Source organism: Homarus americanus, unplaced genomic scaffold (genome assembly GCF_018991925.1).
Source record: "Homarus americanus isolate GMGI-L3 unplaced genomic scaffold, GMGI_Hamer_2.0 scaffold16430, whole genome shotgun sequence".
Classification (NCBI taxonomy): Eukaryota; Metazoa; Arthropoda; class Malacostraca; order Decapoda; family Nephropidae; genus Homarus; species Homarus americanus.
The window spans coordinates 1,036,790-1,056,825 of record NW_024729259.1 but is presented as its reverse complement, the minus strand read 5'-3'; the positions used below and the strand labels follow the sequence as shown (position 1 = coordinate 1,056,825).

Genomic DNA, 20,036 nt, shown 5'->3' with positions numbered 1-20,036 from the left:
GCAAGACGCTCTTTACTGGTGTAATAAAGCCTCAAAAAACAGCCAAAGTTGAATTACAAAACTCCGTTACCAACACTCGTAAAGATTTCAATTTCCCTCTTGTTTGGGTACAAGGGCCTTTGGTGTGTTAAGCTGACAAATAATTTCACGGTGGAATGCATATCTGGCGTTGTTTTACTCAAGTCTGCATAAAATTATACCATTACCTAAGACAACATCATATGAATCCTATTAAACAGCTGTATTTTTATTTCTACTTTCATATGCGCTTGTTGTCCTCAGTTCTGTGCCCTGAGCAAAGACACTGATTTAACCTAACCTTGTGTGTGTCTAAGAAAGTGACGCCGATCCAACAATCACTAAAACCTAACAGTTCGGACTAGTGTCTCAGAACTGTCATGACCGCCAATTGTGACTCTCTCGCCCTGACACGACCTGCCATGATCCCGGAGCTTCACCTCGTTAGTGGAGCGGCACCACCGTCCAGCAGGCGTCCCTAAGGGGGGTGTTCATTATGGTGGTGTCCCCGCCCTTATCTGCCAGTATCTGTCCTCGCCAGGGTTTTATGGCCAGGGTGCGGGAGGGGGGGGTGACAGGCTGGAGAAGACGTAAACCCACCCCCCCCCCCTTCCTCGTCCCTCCTAAATCCCCCTCTTCTTCTTGTTTTCCTCTTTCTATTCTTTATCTTCCCTTCTCCCGATCTAACCTTTTTTTCACCTCTCCTGTCTTTATTTTCTCTCCTCCCTCTCTTCCTCCTTCCACTCCTCTATTTCCCCCATTTTTCTAACCTCCTTCATTCCTATCTTTGTCTTCCCTTTCTCCAACTCATTCCCCTTCCTTTCCTGCTCATCTCCCTCCATTCCTACCTTCCACCTTCACGCTTAAACTTCAGTTATTCTCGTGTATAACTTCCATCATGCAGAAATATATTTTCCTCATACTACATCAGAAAGAGAGACGTACACAGTCGGTTTCGTATCGTGAGACGAGTCGACTAGGTAATGAGAAGAAAGAGCTGCCTTGTTATTGGAAGTATTGATGGTAAGGTTAATTTCGTGATTAGTATACGTTATATAATAAATTCGTTCCTAACACGGATATAAGCTGAGGTGTGTGTGTGTGTGTGTGTGTGTGTCTTACGTAATCCCTCATTCACTAAATCCCAGTGTCTCTAACCTTACAGTAACACTCCCTCACACGCGTAAAAAGTAACCGGAGCCATTATGAAACTAAGTCACACACACACACAACCTCGGAGGGCTCACGCTAAGATGCTAGAAAATTACATAAACAGCATCAACAGCAGCACAACTAGCCAGCGAGAACTTGCTCCCAGAGGCTCCCAGGGCGTGAGATTAAACAGGCAGCTCAGTAGACCTCCCGGAGTGGCAGCAGTTCGCTTAACCCCACAACAATAAAGCGGAATATTGCCCACCAGATGGCTGCTGCGTCCTGATGAAGCCCGCGCGTAGAGAAGCACAAATGGCACGAATATATTCCATGTATGCCTCTCAGCGGGGCCGCCTAAGTCCTCAGAATAATTGAATAGTTTCGGCCTCCTCGTTGGTGCTGGTGCAAATGGCTGGCTGATCTGGCTGGTGACGGCGGCTGTGGCCAAGTAATGGTCGTGATGAGCTCGCCAGTTATTTGTACTGCAGAGTTTATGGGAGAGCGACAGAGGTGTAGCCGGGCCTGTGGGCGGTGCTCACTGATGCTGAACTTTCACGGTCTCGCGCGCGCACACACACACACACACACAAGGTGATGTGGTAATACAAAGAGTTGTTGTTCTTTTAGCAGACAGCGATCGATGTATTTGCATTATTTCTTGTACATGATAATGGTGCAATATATCACCTGAAGATTAGGCACCCCAGCTTATGTCACCTGATGATTAAACACCCTAACGCTACATGGAGGAACCTTGGTTAAATTGGATTAGATTAGGTCAGTAGTGGGGTAGTTAATCACCAGGTGAAATAAGCTGGTGGTGCCTAATCTTCAGGTGATCCCAAATTACAAACTGGATTTTTTTCCGGTACTGTATGTCACGTTACTAAGACCATCATATACCAAGTACTCACAAGACTCTGAGAATTAATAACAACAGATAGTACCATCAGTTTATCCCGTCAGCCACAGTGAACGAAGAATTAACCAAAAGAGGTTTAGCATATTACCATGAATATACAGAGAGAGAAACTACCTTACTGACTATAACGACACAACAGATTGAATGAGAAATGGTGAGCACTATTGATGACTCTTGTAAAAGGTGAAGAGCAATGTGTGTCAACAATATATGCTTCTAACATACTTTTCGTAGGTAATGAAGCCTTCAAGTTTTACGAGTTGTCTGTTGTATGAAACCAAGATCTGGTGTTTAATGACCCTAACATTTCAAACACTTAAAACTAAAACAACAGTGAAAGAAAGAGATCTCAAGCCAGTGTGTGACGTCAGAGTGGCACCTCATCACTTAAACACAAACTCCAACACTAAAAAGATAAGCGACAAGGCGACGCTTGTGTTGTGCTACATCTTTAAAAGAGTTGCCTGACATAACAAACTAAAGCTTAGTTAACGAGGTTTAATGACCCAACAGCTGAAACGCCTAAATTAAAAACAATTACCGATGTAATAAAATCATTGTGACGGAGCTGCATCTCCCACCCACACAAACCTCGGGTCTGTGCTTGAACTTGTGTGCAGGTGTTTGTGGGTCTGGGCGTGCACGCAAAAGGGCGAGCTTATATTAATTACCTTCAGTGTGTGGTGTGGTAACATTCTGCCAACAATGCATCGTTGATACATTGTGTTACTGACAGTGAGCAACGCACAGTAGCGTAGAACAACCAGTGAGTTCCCCACGTATTTGAATTTCATTTCCAAGTGACCTTCATGTTGGCCGAATGGCCAAGGCTTCCTCATAACGGTGCGCTGCGTACGTGACCTCCGCTCTGTGAGTGGTCTGCACCGGCTCTCTCCTCTGGTCATCGTGTTTGAGGGAAATTTCTTGATAGTTTCAAGTTCACTGTGTAAAACGTGTACACACAGGTGCTTTTATGTAAGAGCGGTGGACTTTAGTTGGAGCACTGAACAGACATCCATAGGTCACTGGTTCGAATCCGGTTCGAAGGAAGACTTTTGACTATGTATCTCCTTTTAGAGGTTCGATAAATGTGCATGTTACGTCCAAGGCCGTAACAACCATTTTGTTAACACATGAGGAGGAGAGTCTTATATAGCTGGTTTTAGTGATAAAATGTTTGGTTTTTTTAATAAACAAACCCGCTTCGTTTGTTTCATTTTCCCCCTCCACCTGAGTCCACCAAGACAACCAGCAGTAGCCGTAGCCTTCCTTATCTCGAAACATCACCAGATGTTGGCTCTCGTAATACAAACGAGATTAGAGTTTAATAAACAAAAATATAATACTGAAAAGCGCAAAACAAAACCAGAAAAATGTTTAACAACAATGAAAACAGAATATATTGATGGAAAAGGGTTATCTTTCGAACCGAATTCGAACCAGTGACCTATGGATGTCTCTTCAGTCCACCGCTCTACCAACTGAACTATTACAGGAAATGTTTATAATAAATAGTTCTGAAAATCAGTCCAAACCAAGAATAGTTTCGTTCAAACCAAGAATTAGTTGTCTTCATATTTTTTTTTTTATGTAAAGTAAATCGATTTCTTTTGAATCTTGAATCAAAGGTTTGTGTAAACACGTGGAAAATCGTGGATATATATATATATATATATATATATATATATATATATATATATATATATATATATATATATATATATATAATTTGTCTATCAGAGACTATTATACAAAGTACTGTACACTCCGTCAACGTGTGTATTCGAATGGTGGCATATCCCACACTGTGAGAAGAGCATGTGTGCCTAACTATCATTTGCTGATGAATAATATATTAAAGTTTCTGATTAACCAAATGTTTATATGATAACAATATGTCCACCGAACAATAAAGAGGCTGTGAAATAATAAATGTATTCATATTTTCCTTCGGAGCAATTATTAGGGACAGGAGTTAGAAGAATAGCGTGTGGTGGTTTGACGAAAGCTTCACTTAGGCCTCGCTTGAAAAATATTGTTTCATTTTCCTCTTTATAAAATTCCGAGCTGCAGAATAAGGAGAGGATCGTCACGTGAAAATAAGAGACAAAGGAAATCGCTAACGTCATGTACGAATCCTTGATCTGTTTTTATTGCTTCAGCTGCCAGGGATTTGAATATCGTTTTTTTTTTTTGTCCTGAGGATATAATTTACTTTTATAAGGCACATTAAACACTTAATGTGCTTATGTTGTATTTTGAGATCGAGGTGTAAGGAAAAATATATAGGTTTGCCGCCTACCAGACTCAACCTGCGTGTGAACTGCTAGCTGGTTGAAGGTGTGTACTATACAGCTTCACCCAGCTATAGCTTTATTTAACTCCTTCGATAGCTCAGTTGGTAGAGCGGTGGACTGTAGTTGGTTCTTAAGACAGATATCCATAGGTCACTGGTTCGAATCCGGTTCGAAGGAAGACTTTTGTTTTAGTAGCGTATTTCTTATGAAACATTGATAAGAGCTACCACCCGTCATCAATGATATTCACAACACCACGAGGACCATATTACCGTGTTAAAACTTTCCCTGTAGACTGATATTGGGATCTGCACAATCAGATTAGCATATTTTTAGTTCTCGTCATCAGGGTCATGCACTAAGATGACGAATACCATTTTTTTTCCATTTCTGTGTCGCATAACACTTTCTAACGCCTTTCACTTTTTCTACTATCGTCATTTACTTTCGACAGAGACACTACATTATTCAATAGTTTTAATAATATGACATTTTAAGCTTAGATCCATATAAATCAATATCGAATCCAGTATAAGAGTGTTAGTTGAACCACACACTGATCACTTGGCCTCGTGATCTATTGGTCGATAACAGTAACTCAACATCACCCATGGCTCTGTGACGGACATTATGAACTTGACTAATACACGGAAGACGGTAGTACCGAGGTGAGCTATTTATGTTTGGTTGTGCAGGAGTGTTGGCTGTTGACACTATACACACATGCAGTAGGGAGAGGACTGTGATGGAACTACAAGAGGGAGTTAATGCAATACATAGCTTTGCATTCATTTATCTCCTTCGATAGCTCAGTTGGTAGAGCGGTGGACTGTAGTTGGTAATCTTAAGACAGACATCCATAGGTCACTGGTTCAAATCCGGTTCGAAGGATAAGTTTTATGTCTCAGAAAATTAGTTTATTTTCAGCAGAAAATGACGAGAGCTGCTTACCATTTTTCCACAGTGTCTAAATTACAGCAATAACTGTTACCACGTCAACACCCTTCCCTGATAACTGGATTCGGCGCTACACGAGACCAAATTAGCATATTATTACCATTCTAGTCACCCAGGTAATATGTTATTGTGTTGACCCAAAGTTTTTTATGGTGGGATGACTATAACTGTTGTATTCTTTTTAACACCTTCATTATTTTACTTCTATTATTTCCAACTGTTATATATGGTGTGTGTGTGTGTGTGTGTGTGTGTGTGTGTGTGTGTGTGTGTGTGTGTAAGTTACATAACACTTGCTATTATTAATCATCTTGTTAAACATTTTCTCTCATGTAATAATAGATTGCCGACAGAAGAACAAGAGATCTGTTTGTTACCTGGGAATCACCTGAAGATTAACCACCCTAACGGTACATGGGTGGCTGGTCTACGATAGATTAAATTAGCGTTATGTTGGGATAGTGTTAGGTTTGGTTAGGTTAGGTTAGGATAGGTTAGGTTAGGTTTGCATTAGTAGGTTAGGGTTAGGTTAGGTTAGCGTTAGGTTAAGTTAGTGTTAAGTTAGGGGATGATAGGTGAGATCAGGTTAGGTTAGCGTTAAGGTGGTTAATCTTCAGGTGAAATAGTGAACCCTCAGGTACTCTTTACTTCGGTATATCCTCCACCAAGAAAGTGCAGTGGTAACGCCTCAAAGACAGTGTCGCCTCATTGCACTATTCATGAATATATTGACTGGTGTATGAATATATGTCGCTGCCTCCTCACGTATTCACCTTTAGTCTCCTTTTTAAACTTGTCCGTCATTATTAACGTTAAAGATGAGAGTAGTCAATGTATATTATGGGATCATGCAAAATTTAGCCCTCAAGATGCTTCTCTCTGATGATTAAACACACTAACACTACCTCAGGGGTTGGGTTGGGTATTAAGAATGTAAATAATGGAAATGGCACTAATCTTAATTAGTATGTAGTACGAAGCAGGCAGATACCAAACAGGGAGGTACTACCGCCTGGAAAGATATTGGAAGCATAATGTGTTGTCTATGGTAGACCCTGCTGCCATATGGCATCACGAAAATTGTGACCAAGTCCCAGGTTGCTATTCTGACTTTCTGCCTCATTTACACACAATTGCAGGGTTTTAATTGTTTTCTTACTATTGACAACACAAAATACTGTAAATCTTTATTACTCTTGATTTATTTTTTTCGTTTGTGTATTTATTTAGGGTTATTATTAGTAGTATTTTTATTTTGGAGGTATAATTTTTATCTATTATTATTATTATTATTATTATTATTATTATTATTATTATTATTATTATTATTATTATTATTATATATTCGCCCCCCACGCCCTCATGTGGGTCATTGACCTGTGCTGGGGGGCTAATCATGTAAAAAAAAAAAAAATCTAAGTAGGTAAATCTACTGAGGTTTGGGTAGAGGAAGGAACTGTTTAGTGTTGGCGGTTCACTCTTGCATCTCGTTTAGCGGCAGGAGCCGTCTGACTGGGCCTTGGAGGAGGGTGTGTCCGGCATTACCAAACTCTCTCTCAACTTAACGCCTTCGATAGCTCAGTTGGTAGAGCGGTGGACTGTAGTTGGTAATCTTAAGACAGACATCCATAGGTCACTGGTTCAAATCCGGTTCGAAGGATAAGTTTTCTGTATCAGAAAACTAGTTTATTTCCATAAAAACTGATGACAACGGGATACCATTTTTCCAGTGTGTTTAAATTAAAGCGAGAACTGTTACCGCGTCAAAACTCTTCCCAGATAACTGGACTAAGAACTACACGAGATCAGATTAGCATATTAGGACGTGGTTACAGGACAGTTAACAGCGAGTAAACATTAACGTCACTAAATCCGATGGGAGTAACGTCACTAGTGGAGTACCCCAAGGTTCAGTACTCGGACCATTATTATTTATTAAATACATAAACGACATAGATATAGGCGTAGACAGATTCATAAGTTAATTTGCTGATGACACTAAAATAGGGCGTGTAATTAAATCTGACGTGGACTCCGAAAAACTATAGAAAGATCTAAAAAAAAAAAATTCGAATGGTCTGAAAAATGACATATGAAATTTAATGAGGACAAATGTAAAGTACTTAGTCTTAGGGGAAGTAAACAGAGAAACCAAACACCAGATGAACAACAATGTTTTTGAGAAATCCGACTGTGAGAAAGATTTAGGAGTAATGATAAGTAGGGATCTTAAACCAAGTCAACAATGTGTATTTGCTCGAAACAAAGCTAGCAAAGTACTTGGGTTTATAGAAAGGAGTGTTCGAGTAGCCTTAAGATGCTTCTCTCTGATGATTAAACACACTAACACTACCTCAGGGGTTGGGTTGGGTTGGGTTGGGTATTAAGAATGTAAATAATGGAAATAGATAACATAAGGAAGTAAATCTACTGAGGTTTGGGTAGAGGAAGGAACTGTTTAGTGTTGGCGGTTCACTCTTGCATCTCGTTTAGCGGCAGGAGCCGTCTGACTGGGCCTTGGAGGAGGGTGTGTCCGGCATTACCAAACTCTCTCTCAACTTAACGCCTTCGATAGCTCAGTTGGTAGAGCGGTGGACTGTAGTTGGTAATCTTAAGACAGACATCCATAGGTCACTGGTTCAAATCCGGTTCGAAGGATAAGTTTTATGTATCAGAAAACTAGTTTATTTCCATGAAAACTGATGACAACGGGATACCATTTTTCAACAGTCTTTAAATTACAGCGAGAACTGTTACCGCGTCAAAACTCTTCCCTGATAACTGGACTAAGAACTATACGAGACCAGATTAGCATATTAGAACGTGGTTACAGGACAGTTAACAGCGAGTAAGCATTATCGTCAATAAATGCGATTGGAGTAACGTCACTAGTGGAGTACCCCAAGGTTCAGTACTTGGACCATTATTATTTATTATATACATAAACGACATAGATATAGGCGTAGACAGCTTCATAAGTAAATTTGCTGATGACACTAAAATAGGGCGTGTAATTAAATCTGACGTGGATTCCGAAAAACTACGGAAAGATTTTTAAAAAAATTCGAATGGTCTGAAAAATGGCAGATGAAATTTAATGTGGACAAATGTTAAGTACTTAATCTTAGGGGAAGTAAACGGAGAAACAAAATACCAGATGAACAACAATGTTTTTGAGAAATCCGACTGTGAGAAAGATTTTGGAGTCGTGATAAGTAGGGATCTTAAACCAAGTCAACAATGTGTATTTGCTCGAAACAAAGCTAGCAAAGTACTTGGGTTCATAGAAAGGAGTGTTCGAGTAGCCTTAAGATGCTTCTCTCTGATGATTAAACACACTAACACTACCTCAGGGGTTGGGTTGGGTTGGGTATTAAAAATGTAAATAATGGAAATAGATAACACTAAGGAAGTAAATCTACTGAGGTTTGGGTAGAGGAAGGAACTGTTTAGTGTTGGCGGTTCACTCTTGCATCTCGTTTAGCGGCAGGAGCCGTCTGACTGGGCCTTGGAGGAGGGTGTGTCCGGCATTACCAAACTCTCTCTCAACTTAACGCCTTCGATAGCTCAGTTGGTAGAGCGGTGGACTGTAGTTGGTAATCTTAAGACAGACATCCATAGGTCACTGGTTCAAATCCGGTTCGAAGGACAAGTTTTATGTATGAGAAAACTAGTTTATTTCCATAAAAACTGATGACAACGGGATAACATTTTTCAACAGTCTTTAAATTACAGCGAGAACTGTTACCGCGTCAAAACTCTTCCCTGATAACTGGACTAACAACTATACGAGACCAGATTAGCATATTAGGACGTGGTTACAGGACAGTTAACGGCGAGTAAACATTTACGTCACTAAATCCGATTGGAGTAAAATCACTAGTGGAGTACCACAAGGTTCAGTACTTGGACCATTATTATTTATTATATACATAAACGACATAGATATAGGCGTAGACAGCTTCATGAGTAAATTTGCTGATGACACTAAAATAGGGCGTGTAATTAAATCTGACGTGGACTCCGCAAAACTACAGAAAGATTTAAAAATAAATCGAATGGTCTGAAAAACGGCAGATGAAATTTAATGTGGACAAATGTAAAATACTTAGTCTAGGGGAAGTAAACAGAGAACCCAAATACCAGATGAACAACAATGTTTTTGAGAAATCCGACTGTGAGAAAGATTTTGGAGTCATGATAAGTAGGGATCTTAAACCAAGTCAACAATGTGTATTTGCTCGAAACAAAGCTAGCAAAGTACTTGGGTTCATAGAAAGGAGTGTTCGAGTAGCCTTAAGATGCTTCTCTCTGATGATTAAACACACTAACACTACCTCAGGGGTTGGGTTGGGTTGGGTATTAAGAATATAAATAATGGAAATAGACTACACTAAGGAGGTAAATCTACTGAGGTTTGGGTAGAGGAAGGAACTGTTTAGTGTTGGCGGTTCACTCTTGCATCTCGTTTAGCGGCAGGAGCCATCTGACTGGGCCTTGGAGGAGGGTGTGTCCGGCATTACCAAACTCTCTCTCAATATAACGCCTTCGATAGCTCAGTTGGTAGAGCGGTGGACTGTAGTTGGTAATCTTAAGACAGACATCCATAGGTCACTGGTTCGAATCCGGTTCGAAGGATAAGTTTTACTGGTTCTCTGTACTGTATACATTGTACTCCGAATTCTTTCAAATTTAGAGTTTCCAGAAAATGCATGTGTGAGTGTGTGTGTGCGTGCGTGCGCACGGGTAAGTGTGTGTGCGCGAGCTCTAGTGTGAACGTGTGTGTGTGTGTGTGTGTAGTAATAATAATAATAATTAACGGTTTATTGAAAAAGTTCTGCAGCCAGAAGGCTGAAAATATACATTAGACATAAAAGACTTATTACATACAAAGACATGGGGGAGTTAGCAAAAGCCTTCATTAGAGAAAGGAAAAGGAACATACATTGAACATACAAATTAATGTTTACAGTGGATGCCACGTACTGTAGGTCATGTGCGTTGAGGTGCTTAACAGCAAACACTTCCCTGGCAGATGGTGTTATGAGGGACCTCACGTGGTGTAGAAATTCCCTCGCAGATGGTGTTATGAGGGACATCACGTGGTGTAGTAATTCCGTCACAGATGGTGTTATGAGGGACCTCACGTGGTGTAGTAATTCCGTCACAGATGGTGTTATGAGGGACCTCACGTGGTGTAGTAATTCCGTCACAGATGGTGTTATGAGGGGCCTCACGTGGTGTAGTAATTCCGTCACAGATGGTGTTATGAGGGACCTCACGTGGTGTAGTAATTCCCTCAGAGATGGTGTTATGAGGGACCTCACGTGGTGTAGTAATTCCCTCAGAGATGGTGTTATGAGTGGCCCCACGTAGTGTCGTAATTCCCTCACAGATGGTGTTATGAGGGACCTCACGTGGTGTAGTAATCCCGTCACAGATGGTGTTATGAGGGACCTCACGTGGTGTAGTAATTCCGTCACAGATGGTGTTATGAGGGGCCTCACGTAGTGTCGTAATTCCCTCACAGCTGGTGTTATGAGGGACCTCACGTGGTGTAGTAATTCCCTCACAAATGGTGTTATGAGTGGCCCCACGTAGTGTCGTAATTCCCTAACAGCTGGTGTTATGAGGGACTTGACGTGGTGTAGTAATTCCCTCACAGCTGGTGCTATGAGGGACCTGACGTGGTGTAGTAATTCCCTCACAGCTGGTGTTATGAGGGACCTGACGTGGTGTAGTAATTCCCTCACAGCTGGTGCTATGAGGGACATGACGTGGTGTAGTAATTCCCTCACAGCTGGTGTTATGAGGGGCCCCACATGATGCTGCAGCAACTTATTCACATGGGGGTACCGCGTGGCCTGGTGTGTGTGTGTGTGCTAGTGAAAGTGTGAGCGCGCGCGCGTGTGTGTGTGTGTGTGTGTGTGTGTGTGCCTGTGTGCGTGTGCAGCAATTACTGTTATCGCCCCAGGCGCACTTGTGAGGTAAGTGAACTTTTAACGTTTAACAGGTGTATTCCTTGTTTTCTGCTTTCTCTTTAACGAAGACTTACTGCTGGAGCTTCTCGTTAATCTCTTTCCTGTTATTAATTAGGTTAGTCTAGGTTAAATTTGATTAGGTTAAGTTCAGTTAAGATAGGTTTGGTTAGGTATTGTTAAGTTTAGTTAATTAAGGCAGGTTAGGTTAGCATTAAGGTATTTAATATCCAGGTTATATAAGCTGGGGGAGAATTTTCAAGTACCGTATTCTATATTATGAACAATACAGACACAATATTAATATAAAGGATGCGGAGACGATATAATTACTGAGCACAAACTTTATTTGGGAAGCTCCGCCTAACGTGATAACTTGGTTCCCACTGCGCGATTACACCACTTAAAACTAATAGTCGCTTACGTCACCGTGTTTACCAGTTGTGTTGTATTCAAGTGACATGACAAAAATAACTATCCTTCGAACCGTATTCGTACCAGTGACCTATGGATGTCTGTCTTCATATTCCAACTACAGTCCACCGCTCTACCAACTGAGCTATCGAAGGAATTATAGAATGTGAAAGTTGGAGCTCACACATACACACACCCTGCATGGTCCGGACTGGCAGTTAGTTCTGTTCAGTCAAGTAGGCCAATAGTGCGGTGCGACCAACCCTCAACACACACACACACACCACAACTCCAGATTATTACGTGGCTATTTTATTTTTTCAGAGCAATTTTCTTCTCTCTATTGAAGGAGTGTTAGCGCATGACTAACTTACACATTTAAATAATGTGGATCAACATTTTGTTAACGAGGAGAGTGCACGCTGGCTACTTCACCCACACTTGTACAAAAACACATTCACACACTGTAAACATACACAGACACGGACATACTCGCATCAGCATCGACCACATTGAAGCACTCTTGAAGTAATAAACCTGTTAAGAAAGTGAGTTGGCTAACCTTAGAGTCGCCAGGAGCCTCCATATGGTCCAGTGATAGCTTACATCATACGTCACTAACACTGTTCAAGACGTAATTTTTCTTTACACAATTCATTACACTGAAGGCCTTATATAAATGATCCAAAAGAGTTTTTTTTATAAATATTACCAATGAATATAACTAACAGGAGACAAATGCGGTAAAACAAATATTAGGGAATATTCGTCATCCAGAGAACTAATTTTGTAAAGAGCATCATTGTTTAATGCCTAAACACAACACAGTGCCCAGGACACTCATGATAACGTAAGTATATTTATAAAACAAACACCAGATTCACAGTCTGGCAACGATTAACTTATTATATTTAGATACAAAAAATACTTTCGAATTCGATTTGATTTAATAATCTATTGGCACCTACAGGATATGTTGACCAGTCTATCAGTCTCTACCTGGTTTACTGAAGATTACCTGAAAGAAAGCTTTATTAGATCACCTGAAGGGTTGCCCCCAGCTTATTTCACCTGAAGATTAACCACCCTATTGCTATCTGGGGGACTAGGTTTAGTTAGGTTCAGCATTAAAGTGGTTAATCTTCAAGTGAAATAAGAAAGGGCGAATCTTCAGGTGACTCGCTTTATTTCACAAGTAAATTATAAGTTTAGTCAGAGTTACAACTGGACCAAGAAGAACCTACGAGATTCAACTGAGGTTTTCATTTATTTTATGCTGAAATTTTTACAACTGTATTTTTTTAGTAAAGTAATCAGCATTTGTAAGGTTTATAGTTACTACAGAAGTGTCCAATAACTGCAATGGCAAAACAAACCTGACTATTATTACAGTAAGCACATCAGGTAATATGGATTAAAAAGAAGTGAAAAACCAACTCAAGAGACACGATCTTCTTGGAGAGCAATGAGAAAATATTTCCCACACTATCGACGTGGGAAGCTCCCCTGAAGTGACTAGCCAGGTCTCGCTAGCCTCACCACCTGCCTTGATGATGGACCTATTCCAGAATAAAAATAAAAGTATCCTTCGAACCGGATTCGAACCAGTGACCTATGGATGTCTGCTCTTGTACCAACTACAGTCCACCGCTCTACCAACTGAGCTATCGAAGGAGTTGTTAAGAGAGAAAGTTAACAAGTAGATAACCCTTCTCCTCCAGGTTTGTCAGACATTACATCATCCGTCAGCCGAGGCAGTAAAGTGTGTGGCGGCGAAGTCATTATTTCTCCACTTTACACCACAACACAGGGACGCTACCTTATTACTTATTAATACTACTTCGTTCTACTGGTAACCTTGTTTACACGATAATCCTCAACACAATTATTAAATTCTAAATTCAAAATCAAAATTTTGTTCGGACACATCACTAAAGTTAAGAGTACTCCGTCAATACTGATACAATGGTGAGCATATGTACACACAAGAATTCTTTAACACACACACAAAAGAACATTGGAGATCGCATGACGCAATCTTGAGTAATACAGCTGAAGGCGACAATTGGATTGTCCTACACCAAGACGCCAGCAGGAGCCCCCCCACCCCACCCCCCCCCCGCATATAGCCATCTTTAACTTACACCACACAACACTGCTGAAATTTCCAACAACACTCTTATCATTTCATATTAAAAATTAACTCTACAACAGCTGTGTGCACCAATGACCAAATCATCATCAAGTTACCAAATGTTCTACTAAACATCACAAGAAAAAGTACACACAGGTGGCATCATTTTCAGGACACTTCTTCACCCATACAAACTTCTTCTACGAGAAATAATTATCCCTAATATGCATCATGAACAGAAAAGTTACACAATATCCTAGGCCTTTATATCCCTCACCGACACTAACATCAATAAACAGTAGCAAAAACAGAAACAAAATTAGGTCTCGCGAGCCTCTTGGATGGCCCTCAGCCTAATACTATGCAAGAATTATGCAAATGACTGGCCCGTCTCCAGATATGACCAGGGAACACACACATACATTACAGATGATGGAGGTCGTATGGATGCAGCTCAAGGTCTCCCGAGGCTACTTACGGTAGTTAGGGCGAAATGAGATGGACTAAAGAAGATAAAGACGCCAGCCGAACACACCTACGGCTTGGGTGATGACAATAGACATTCTTCCCTGGGGGCAGATGAGGGGTAAACGCTATAAAAATTATAAAATATAGAAGGTTTTAGTATTAAGAGGATGGAAGGTTGTTACAGGTGGTTATACAAGGTTGGGAAGTTGCAATTACAAGAGGTTGGAAGGTTTTTTTTTTCGGGAATTAGCCCACCCGGGCACAGGTCGAACGACCTACAACAGGGCCTGGGGAGCGAAAAAATAAGAACAGAAAGAAATTACAAATAGAGAAGAAAAAGGTTATACTGTGTTAATCTACACCACGAAGACGCCGGAAAACCAGCCTTTCAAAGTGAGACAGATTGTATAAGTATGGAAACACAGAAGAAGGCAGAGCATTCCACAGTTTGGCTGTGTGAGGAAAGGATGTACTATAACGGTTTATTCTAGTCACTAGAATAACCCGTTATAGTACATACAATAGAATCTAGTGTGACCGACATCCACAGAGAAACGGTGGGCACCGCGGGCAAGATGTGTGTTACGAGCCCACGGCCTTGCCGGCGGTACACAGGATGCCAAATCCACCGAACATTGCCCGAGAGAGAGAGAGAGTGAAGCAACATTGCGGCGAAGAGAAAGGGAAGAAAGATTGTCGACTAAAGGAGGAGAGTTAATAAGACGAAATGCCATTGATTTTACCCTATCTAACAGTTGGAAAGAAGAAGAGCCACCCCAGATATGAAAGCAGTACTCCAAGTTAGGACGAATGAATATCTTATATACTTGAAGCAACTGTTCAGGAGTGAAGTAGCTACGGCATCTGTACAGCATTCCCAACTTTCGGGAGGCAGCTTTAGCTATGTTAATAATAAGAGGTTGGAAGGTTGTAGCTATAAAAGGATGCACTACTGATCAATGAACAAAATAACTATAGATGCGCTACAATTTTCCACAATAACAACATACCAAAGTAATGATCGAAACTAGCTGACTATGATGACAGAACTTGACCTCTAGGTAAAGAAAAAAAAAGTAATGCATTGGTGTCACTCGATTTAAAATTACATCCTTCGAACCGGATTCGAACCAGTGACCTATAGATGTCTGCTTTTTTATTCCAACTACAGTCCACCGATCTACCAACTGAGCTATCGAAAATCAAATTTATGAGGAAAGTAACACACTCTTTATTTTGGACTCTAAAGCAATATTCTGCTCCGCCACACCTTTGGTTGGTTGCCTGTGACGGAGCCAACATCATTCTTCCCGTCCCCACACCACAACACTACCACCACCACCACCACCACCACCACCACCACCACCACCACCAACGTGGAGTCGCCATCATCACCATCATCAACGATTTGCTGTTATTTTTCTACAGTGGTTCTGAAAATTTTTTTTTCTAGTGTACCAAGGAATTTCTGCAACCCGGGTCTTGATTTTTCCAAGCAAGAATATTAGGAACAGTAAGGCAAAGTTATTCTATCATTTATATTGGTTTCTTAAAATTCTTGTACTTTATTGTTCTTTGCACTAAAAATAATCATTAAATCACCTTTACATTAAACACCTGACTTTATTTTTACCTGAAGATTAACCACCCTAATATTACCTGTACTGTATAGAGAAGGGGGGTTTAGGGTAGGGTAGGGTAGGGTAGGGTAGGGTAGGGTAGGGTAGGTTTGGTTAGGGTAGGTTAGGTTAGGTTTGCATTAGGATGGTCTATCTTAAGCATCTCATGGTGAAATAAATAAAGGGATCTAATCTTCAGGTGCTGTACATCATTACTGAAAGCTTTATAGTGGCAATAGCTCAAGTGGGCGAGACAATGAATGGGTAAAGGAAGTGACAGTGATCTGAGCGGTGCTTTATATAAGACTCAGACGGAGGTAAACACATCCAGAACCTGTAATAACCAACGTCACAAATATAATCTTAAGAGCTATAAGATATTGGTATCAAAATGAAACGTTATCAGGACATCATCTCCTGATTCGATAACATAAAAGTTCCCATTAGAACATAAGAATGGAGGAAACGGCAGCGGGCCTATTGGCCCATATTGGACAGTCCCATTTACACCCAACCCCTATCGCTCATATTATATCCATCCTACCTATGTTTGAAGCTATTCAGAGTATTCGAGTTAATGATGATGTTTGGTAACTTGTTCCACTCATCCACTACTCTATTTCCAAACCAATGTTTACCTATCTCTCACTTAAATCTAAATTTGTCTAATTTAAAACCATTGTTACGAGTTCGCTCCTGGTTGGACAGTTTGAGTACCTTTGTTATATCACCTTTGTTTAGCCCTGAGGATATATAGGTATGCGGTCGCTTACTTTACCCCTGTATATGACAATGAATAAGCAGCAAAAGAAAAAAATTCTCATCCTTGGAACCAGTGACCGATGGATATATGTTTTCAGTACCAACTACAGTCCACCGCTCTACTAACTGAGCTATCGAAGGAATAATATATACGTAAATGTGTGTAATAGATAACTCCTTCCCCTCCAGGTGTGTCGTGACTGCTCCATTCTCCCACAAGTGGTAGAGGGTGGAGTGGCCAACACCCTCCTCACACCACAACACTGAGAAGCTACACCAACACAACACTTTAGGAATATTTCACTCTTGGTTATGTACTGCAGTCAAAGTACACAGCAGTCCTACATATAATATTCAATCCCCCATCGAGAAAAACATCACTCAGTCACTACAGGTACAGTGTCTCTCCAGAACACTTACATAGGTGCACACATGAATACGATCACATACACAAGGAAACAAACACGCACACAAGCATGTACGCGCACAAATGAACGGATTATTGAGAAATTAAGATTATGTGATCCTCCAGGTATTGTGCTTGAGGAAAAAGTGGGATGATCTAGCGAGTGTTGCCAGATGTCTCCCTATACTGCCAGCTTAAACTTATTCCACACACACACACACACACACACACACGATGTAGTTCATGACGTTTCCTGTTAAAATGAATATCCAGAGCGTCATATATTAAACGTTATATCACTATTACATATCTTTATTGAATGCTATTAGAAAAAATACACAAAAGTGACTTAGTATCAGGGTACGAATTCATTCCCCCCCCACCAATTTTTTTTTCGGCTATACCAAGTTAACATAAGACATACATACTTACGGTTAAGCCACAAGGCAACACGTGCAAAGTAATGGACGTGTGATAGTAATAACTCGAATCTATTGTTCTCTTCAATTACTGTTTAAAGTCTAACTGGAAGTCAACGCATCACAAAAAAATTGATAACGTGATTGTTAATGATTAATGTATGTATTTGCTTGAAGATCTTTGCTATTGTGGTGCAGTGAAACATTATTAAATCAAAATGGTGAAATTCGTCTGTAAATTACACAGAGGACACTGACTGACTCCATAGGAAAGTTAACATCAAAAGATCAAAGGAAAATATATAATACTGATCTTTTACAATCACAAGAGGTATGAAGACTTGTGCATCAGTGTTAGTTCGTTTTACACTCCTTATTACTTTAGTTTAATGCCATGACTGAGTTGGTTAATACAACATTTTCATTTCTATAACCTGTAGTTCTGGGTCTCATAAATCCCATTGTGATAACCAACTCGGTGTTTATAAACTTATGAGCAATGAGATAATATTCCTATCTGAAAGAAAACTTATCAAAGAAAACTTATCAGAGATGCAGCTACGCGCCTCATAGTTCCCGCTATACTGTAAACGCCTCCGACCGTCTGCGGCCTCAAGCTTAATATAGACAGGTATAAACTGAATTAAATTGAGTCTAAGCTGAAAAAATAAAAATCCTTCGAACCGGATTCGAACCAGTGACCTATGGATGTCTGTTTTTATCTTCCAACTACAGTCCACCGCTCTACCAACTGAGCTATCGAAGGAGTTAACAGAAGGGAAAGTTGTGTGTTACAGCACTCGCCTTCTTCCAGGTCAGACAGACAGGTTCAGTCACTCGTGGGTGAAAAAAACGTAGCGACCAACACAATGTTTTCCCTCAGACCACACCACCAGGTTGTTACACTAAAACAACAGTTGTCAGAAATGTTTTACCCTGAAGGTGAATTTATAAAGATCTTGTACATAGTAATACTTCATACATATAGGACGATACTCAAATAATGATGCACACACACACACACACACACACACACACACACACACACACACACACACACACACACACACACACACCTTGGATAACATTAAAACGCAATGATGACATGAAGTGTTCGGCTTGTGAACGGCGGATGACCCCACAAGCGCCAGGTATGTGCTGTACGGCCACCTTTAAGCTCCATCACACACACACACACACACACACACACACACACACCGCTCAAGAGATGTAAATAATGTGAATTCGTATATTTAAACTGAATGTTAAAGCGGACTTGTACCCAGAAACCCCAAATATCACTGCCAGTTGTCATCACTGAATGTCACGGGATGATGTTACGAAACTGTTATAAATATACGACATGTTTATAAACCTAGAGGAAGTCGTATAGGACAATATATCCTTCATACATTAACAAAATACACACTGGCCTCGATAAATATTTGTATATATAAGACCATCACTTAATGTCAACGATACATTAGATATACCAAAATATAATTACTTTATACTAAGTGTATTGTACAGTCATCTACACTTACACCTGATACAGTGTTGGCGTGTTTTGTGAGATGTGGCATCTCTGTGTTTGTTTACATAGTATTAAAACTCCCAGAATGGTCCTAAGGAACCTCGTAATAGTGGCCAGACTAAGGATACTAGATGATCATTCCACAGAGTTGCCACATCTCACAAAACGCGCCAGCCACTGTACTAGGTGTAAGTGCAGATGATCGTACGTCCAAACACCTGTGGTACCTTATGTTAATCATTCACATCATGGAAGTGGAAACATAAAAAGGTGTCCTTCGAACCGGATTCGAACCAGTGACCTATGGATGTCTGCTTTATATACCAACTACAGTCCACCGCTCTACCAACTGAGCTATCGAAGGAGATAAAGAAGGTGAAAGTCTTGTTATACAGTACAAGACTCACCCGGCAGCAGGTCTTGTCAGGTGGTAGTTGTGATCCACCTCCTGAGGATAACTGAGGCGGTCAACGCTCAACAGTCTTCCTCCTCACACCACAACACCAAGGAGCTACACTCATATATTAACACTGGATTGTTTATATTAGTCAACTTCACCAATGCACTAAGTCTTTGTACTGTACGTGATGATCATTCATTCTCTCTCGCCCTCCATCGATACCTATAACGATTCTCACAGGCGCACGTACACAAAAACATACAAACACGAGTTTAAGCAAATACTGTATACATATATCTAAACACACGCACACACACACACACACACACACACACACACACACACACACACACTCTCTCTCTCTCTCTCTCTCTCTCTCTCTCTCTCTCTCCCCAAAACTCCCACGGAGATGACCTGCTGGCCCTAATACAGGTGTTGGCGTCACTAGGTAGTTTGTGGAAGCTGCATTATATTGCCCTACTGAAGTCACAAGTACGGAGGTCAAGGCAGTACCATTGGAAGTGTTGAATCACGTGATATTTACGTTGGGGAACAG

The 20,036-nt window shown here is 40.7% G+C and overlaps 10 non-coding genes across 10 annotated transcripts; 6 read left to right on the top strand and 4 right to left on the bottom strand.

Moving 5' to 3' along the window:
• The first annotated feature begins 4,475 nt into the window (after positions 1 to 4,475).
• Trnay-gua lies at positions 4,476 to 4,566 on the top strand. Its single transcript is given in 2 exon segments — positions 4,476 to 4,512; positions 4,531 to 4,566. It is a non-coding gene; the product is annotated as a tRNA-Tyr (tRNA).
• A 621-nt stretch (positions 4,567 to 5,187) lies between these two features.
• On the top strand, positions 5,188 to 5,280 carry Trnay-gua. The gene is made up of 2 exons: positions 5,188 to 5,224; positions 5,245 to 5,280. It is a non-coding gene; the product is annotated as a tRNA-Tyr (tRNA).
• A 1,633-nt stretch (positions 5,281 to 6,913) lies between these two features.
• Positions 6,914 to 7,006, top strand: Trnay-gua. Its single transcript has 2 exons — positions 6,914 to 6,950; positions 6,971 to 7,006. It is a non-coding gene; the product is annotated as a tRNA-Tyr (tRNA).
• A 905-nt stretch (positions 7,007 to 7,911) lies between these two features.
• On the top strand, positions 7,912 to 8,004 carry Trnay-gua. The gene is made up of 2 exons: positions 7,912 to 7,948; positions 7,969 to 8,004. It is a non-coding gene; the product is annotated as a tRNA-Tyr (tRNA).
• An 898-nt stretch (positions 8,005 to 8,902) lies between these two features.
• Positions 8,903 to 8,995, top strand: Trnay-gua. Its single transcript has 2 exons — positions 8,903 to 8,939; positions 8,960 to 8,995. It is a non-coding gene; the product is annotated as a tRNA-Tyr (tRNA).
• Positions 8,996 to 9,891: 896 nt separating this feature from the next.
• Trnay-gua lies at positions 9,892 to 9,984 on the top strand. The gene is made up of 2 exons: positions 9,892 to 9,928; positions 9,949 to 9,984. It is a non-coding gene; the product is annotated as a tRNA-Tyr (tRNA).
• Positions 9,985 to 11,801: 1,817 nt separating this feature from the next.
• On the bottom strand, positions 11,802 to 11,893 carry Trnay-gua. Its single transcript is given in 2 exon segments — positions 11,802 to 11,837; positions 11,857 to 11,893. It is a non-coding gene; the product is annotated as a tRNA-Tyr (tRNA).
• A 1,429-nt stretch (positions 11,894 to 13,322) lies between these two features.
• On the bottom strand, positions 13,323 to 13,412 carry Trnay-gua. Its single transcript is given in 2 exon segments — positions 13,323 to 13,358; positions 13,376 to 13,412. It is a non-coding gene; the product is annotated as a tRNA-Tyr (tRNA).
• A 4,808-nt stretch (positions 13,413 to 18,220) lies between these two features.
• On the bottom strand, positions 18,221 to 18,312 carry Trnay-gua. The gene is given in 2 exon segments: positions 18,221 to 18,256; positions 18,276 to 18,312. It is a non-coding gene; the product is annotated as a tRNA-Tyr (tRNA).
• Positions 18,313 to 19,353: 1,041 nt separating this feature from the next.
• Trnay-gua lies at positions 19,354 to 19,444 on the bottom strand. Its single transcript is given in 2 exon segments — positions 19,354 to 19,389; positions 19,408 to 19,444. It is a non-coding gene; the product is annotated as a tRNA-Tyr (tRNA).
• Positions 19,445 to 20,036: the final 592 nt, after the last annotated feature.